Source organism: Eucalyptus grandis, chromosome 2 (genome assembly GCF_016545825.1).
Source record: "Eucalyptus grandis isolate ANBG69807.140 chromosome 2, ASM1654582v1, whole genome shotgun sequence".
Classification (NCBI taxonomy): Eukaryota; Viridiplantae; Streptophyta; class Magnoliopsida; order Myrtales; family Myrtaceae; genus Eucalyptus; species Eucalyptus grandis.
Genome location: NC_052613.1, coordinates 10,314,725 through 10,320,724, shown reverse-complemented (window position 1 = coordinate 10,320,724; position 6,000 = coordinate 10,314,725).

Below are 6,000 nucleotides of genomic sequence, written 5' to 3'. Positions count from 1 at the left end.
TATAATAAATTAAAAAATATCTAAAGTAAACTAAGTGCAATTTTTATCTTAATATGCAATGACATGCAAAATATACCCTAACTTTACATGATATATGCATGATGATGATTTTTTTTTTTTGTGTTTTTGTTTCGAAATTAATAATTGCCAAATAATTGAACATGCAATCCAAGTTAAAAAAGAACTAGCAACCTAAATTAATTGATTTGATTTTTTTTTTTTGAAAATTCGAAATAAAATTCCTATTATGAGCATGCAAACCCTAAAACTACATTTTTTTTTATAAAGAAAACTAATCTAAGTAACACCACAGCAAATCAAGCAATATTGATACCCAAATTGACGAACCATATCTCGCGCATGAGATCGGGTTGGCCAATTTCACATAAATCACGAATCATATCTCGGGCGGGAGATTAGATTAATGATTTTTTTAAGTAATTGCGAGTCGGATTTCGGGCGCGAAAATCGGACTGACAATCATTAATTTTAAGGCAATTTCTTGTCAGACAATTCATCATTGCATCAAGGAATAATTATACTAAAAAAGAGCAAATAAAATAAAATAACAAAAATAAAATAAGATAAATAAGTAAAGGAAAAACTACCTAATTTTTCTTTGTTTTTCTTTTTTTTTTCAAGCAAAGCGGCAACGTGATGGACGCCCCGGTGAGGGGAGTTTCACCGTCGGTCGCCGGTCGTCGGAGCTCCGGCAAAAGGGGTTCGGCAGCGAGCGGATCAGTGGCGAGCGGTGACGTCGCGAGGAGCAGCAGCGGGAGGCCTCGCTCAGGTTGAGGCAGAGAGTGGAGCACCTTGGCTCGGGCTCGGGCAAAGGCGTTAGATCGCCTGCAAGTTGCTGACCGGAGTAGCACCGGAGGAGATCTACAAGCACAGACAAGAAAGCAGCATCGTCGGAGGGCCTGTGATCCGGCTCGAGTCAGGCTCCGGGGGAGGTGCAGCGACGGCCGGCATTGGGAAGAGGCAGCAGGAGGCTCGCGGGCCGGTGAGACGGGCTCCGTCGATCGGCGATCGGGGCGGCGCGGCGGTGTCGGGATAGGAGCGCCGGAGCTTCAGACCTACAGGTGGAGAGATCCCGACGTTTGGACCACGGATCTGCCGCGGCCGTGGCTCCACGAGCGGATCGGGGGACGGGCGACACACAACGGTGCTCTGCGTCGAGGCGACGCGGGTCGTCGGGGCTCACGGACGAAGACTGGCGGCTACGACGGCGCGAAGGAGGGCAGCTTGGATGAGGGGCGGCGTCGTGGGCTTCGGGCGGACTGGCGGGTTGCTCGGATTCCGGCGCCGGCGCTGCGTTGGCAGGGACGGGGTTTCGCCGAGGAAGACGAAGCCCCTTTTCTTTTTTCCTTTTTTTTTCACTTTTTTTTTTCTCTCTCTTCCCTCACTTTTCACTTTTCACTTTTTGTGCCTTTTTTTTTTTTTACAGAAAAGGAACCCCCATCAATTTACCATACATGACCCCTTTTATAAGCCAAAAAATTGTATATTGGGGTATATTTCATTTCTAATTTTGCTTGAGCACGATACCCCTAAATATATTACTGAAATGTTTTTCGCATATTCCATCAAGAAAATTCCCCTTTTGTGCAAAAGTGCATCTCCCAGTGTATATTACCTAAATATGTGAAAAATCTTAATGAAATATAACAAAAAATAAAATTTTCCTAAACTATATGCCATGTGATTATGATTTTTATTTATTTTTTATTTAGCAAAAAATTAACCCAAAAAATTTAGGTGTCAACAATGGTCAGGGTTGAACTGATCCCTTGCAAGGTGAAAGACAAGCTGTGAGGCAAGGGGTGAGGGGGGAGCGGCATTGCTAGGGGTGAGTGGCAAGTTGCATAGTGAACGACGAGTTGCGAGCGAGTGGCGAGCAAGGAGCGGGGCGAGCAAGGAGCGGGATGAGTGTCAAGCGTTGCTCACAAAGGGGGTTTCTAAATTTCTAATTATGGCTTTGTTCTTTCGATTTATATGGAAAATATTAAAAAAAAAGAAAAAAAAAGAAAAGAAAGAAGAGGATAGAACAAAATGCTGGAGGAGGACGACTTGTTGACGACGTTTACATTAAGTTAGAGTTATAAATTTTAGAACAGGTAAAAGAATATTATATATAACATATTAAATATATAATATATATAATATATATTATATATAAATATTTTTTTATATATAATATATATTATTTGAGGTTGGTCCGGATTGGATTAACCTTAAACTCCCAGGATTGAGGACCAATCTGCCAAGGGTCTTAGGACCAATAACTGATCCAGTCCCGTTAAGAATCGAATTAGGATTAATAGGGTTGGGCTAGTCCAGAGTCGATCGGTCAAGGGTCGACCTTGAACTGATGCTCACCTCTATGCATAACACATTCCCGTCAGGGATTTCCAGCGAAAGTTGACGAAAATGACTACATTGGTATTTCATCCAAAATTTTTATGATTTTATGTTAAATTGACATCTATACAATAAATTTATGACTGATCGAATCGTTTCTCCCAAAAAATTATGGCTCAAGTGAGGCAAAGTGGCGACAAAACCATAAAATTACCACGTACATTTTTGTTGTTTTTAATGACCGGGCATCAAAGTCAGGCCCGACATAGGCTCGGCTCGACTTGTCCATTCGAGCTAGTTTAAGGGGAAAACATTTTCCCAGTCGATACCCAAGCGAGGCAAGGTTTAAGCAAAACGAAGTTGGAGTGGGGGACTTTCAAATTAGCATAAGATCCTCTCCTTTTATTTTCATTGTACCAGAGAAGAAATCATGCACTGTCCTTCGCTTTGAAAAAGAAAATGGACAGTGGCCTGAGTTTGTGCAGCGTTCTTCTCCATCCACAGAATTTGTGCCCCAATGCCGACAGACACGTTCTTCTTCTTGACCAATGATTTCAGAGGCAATAAATGATCCATTTCTTGGATCCCTGTTAGTGACTACAGTGGCGATAAATGGTCTCACTCCATGATCGACAGTTCCTATTTGATTTGACATTCTTGAGATGGATCTAACAACCTACCAAGAGAAGTATTGTCGTGACCTGAATTTTTTCGAACAATTAAACCTCGCAAATCAAAGAGAAAGCAAACCCACTAAACTCGACAATTGTTTCTTTGTCGGCAACCCTCTCTCTCCCAAAAATAAACCATCTCAAAGAAATTTCACCCGCAGGCTCTCAAATTCAATGCTTTGCTCTGCTTTTTCTTTTCTAAGCCTTGAATTCTGTCTTTTTTTTTTGTTAAATTATGTCTCGAGTTTTTGTGAGACTACATGAAGGATTACAAAAGAGGAAATAAAAATATATGAAAGCAAAGTTTTCTCTTTGCGGCATGGAAGCTTGCGGAATCCGAATTGAAGAAAAGAAAAGTGAAGCCCCTGCACGTGATTCCCTTCGGCAATTGAAGATTGGTTAATGGTGGGGCCCAAGGCCAAACTTTTGACCTTGGACACACTCACACACACACGTTCGGCGTGAAGTCCTCCATGCGTAGGAATCCAAAAGTGGTGGTGGGCCTTTGACCTGGCCCACATATATGAGAACATAATCGTTCTTTTTTTTGTGAGGGCGTTGGACTGCTGAAAGAAACCCTGTGAAGCCACATGTACGAGTGCCGAAGCCAACGTCGAAGAACCTGCTGCAACTTTACGAGGGAGAGGAGCCGCGTGTGTTCTTCCTTTGAGCTTGAAGGTTGCGATAAATTTTGTGCCGTGAGGTTATTTCTAAGTGAGTTGTTTATTTATAAACACTTTGGGTTTGGGGTTAAATCTAGGTGTGGGAAACACTTGAGCGATTGTAAACTCTGATTCTCCGATTTTAGTGAATTATTTGCTGTTGACTCTCCCTATGGACGTAGGTACCGATACTCGGACCGAACCACGTAAATTTATGGTGTCCTTATTTTTCTCGTTTATTTTTTTGGTGATTTCGCGTTGACGTAAATTGCAAGATCCTGTCGTTTCCGCATATTATATCCCAACAATTGGTATCAGAGCTTGGGGTTGGATTTCTTGATTGTGATTTGGGGCTTTTGCTTGTCTAATTATTATTTGGAAATTCTGTTATTGCAATTATGTCTGAGAGGAAATTTGAGATTGAGAAGTTTGATGGGAGAAATAACTTTGTGTTATGGAGCATCAAGATGTGGGCTTTATTGACAACACAAGGTTTGGCCAAGGCACTAGATGGCGAAGATGAGTTGCCGATTATAATGAAAGCCTCAGAGAGGGTAAAGCTGATGGAAAAAGCAAAGAGCATAATCCTGTTAAATTTGTCGGATGAGGTCTTACTAGAGGTTATTGAGGAGAAGGATGCCGCAGCATTATGGGCAAAACTTCAAGCACTCTATGTGAAGAAAGGTTTGAACAATCGCTTGTATATGTTGAAGAAGATGTTTCAATTTAGATATACTGAAGGTACGTCTATCAGAACCCATCTAGATGAATTTAATAAACTCATGTTGGATTTGAAGAACGTCGGTAAGATACTTGATGATAAAGAACAGGGCATGATGTTGTTAGCTTCTTTACCAGAGTCATGGGAGCACTTTACTGATTCGCTGTTGCAGGGGCGTACTACTATTACATCAGAGGAGGTAAAGTCTGTCTTATTCTCTAAGGAGTGGCAGAGAAAGTTGCGAGATGACGGTCTGGCGAAAGGAGCAGCGCAAGCACTGACGATTCGGGGTAGAGAACAACATCGAGAGCCTAGTAGCAGCAGAGGTAAAAGCAAATCAAAATCACGCCATAGAAAGTCTAAGGGACGCGTGAAGTGCTTTGAGTGTCACGAGGAGGGGCACATCATGAGAGATTGTCCAAAGCGGAGAAATAAAGTTGATAAGCACAATGCAGTGTGGCAAACGTTGCTGAGGGGAGCACTAATGATGCAGAAGCTGTCTTATGTGTGACTGCTACTTCGTCAAGAGACGAATGGGTGCTAGATTCGAGATGTTCTTATCATATGATGCCTCATAAGAACTTGTTTACTACTTATCAAGCTGCAGATGGTGGTAGGGTTCTTTTGGGGAATAATGCAGTCTGTAAGGCTGTGGGGATAGGGACAATTCGGATTCGGATGCACGATGGGTTGGTGCACACATTGACAGATGTGAGGCATGTACCAGAGCTCAAGAAGAACCTTATTTCTCTGCGGACACTCGATGACATTGGGTGTAGGTACACTGCTGAAGGTGGAGTAATGAAGATCTCTCGAGGTGCTATGACAGTGATGAAGGGAAAGAAAGTGAATACTCTCTATCATCTACCGGGAGAGACCGTGACCGGAACCGCTGCAGTTTCATCAGGTGAGTTAGACTCTAACTTGATTCAATTATGGCATATGCGTTTGGGGCACATGAGTGAGGCAGGTATGGCGATGCTGAGTGAAAGGGGGTTGTTGAAGGGTTAAAAAAACAGGAAATCTAGACTTATGTGAGCACTAAATTTATGGGAAGCAGCATCGAGTTAAGTTTACGACAACTATTCATTCAACCAAATGACCAGTTGAATATATTCACTTAGACGTCTAGGGCCCGTCTTCGGTTCCTTCGAAAGGAGGTGCCCGATATATGCTGACTTTTATCGACGATTATTCGAGGAATGTATGGGTTTACTTTCTGAAGCACAAATATGATGTGTTTGATCGGTTCAAGAAATTTAAGGCTTTGATTGAGAAGCAGTCAGATAAGCAAATCAAGTGCCTGAGAACCGATAATGGTATGGAGTTCTGTGGTAAAGATTTTACGGAGTTCTGCGAAAAAGAAGGCATTGTAAGACACCGCACATACCTGGGACACTACAGCAGAATGGCGTGGCAGAACGGAAGAACAGAACTTTGCTTGAGCGAGCTTGATGAATGCTTTCACATGCAGGACTTGGCAAGGAATTTTGGGCTGAAGCAGTGAACATGTCATGTTACATGGTTAATCGATCTCCATCATCTACTATCGACTGAAAGACTCATGAGGAAGTATGGTCGGGAA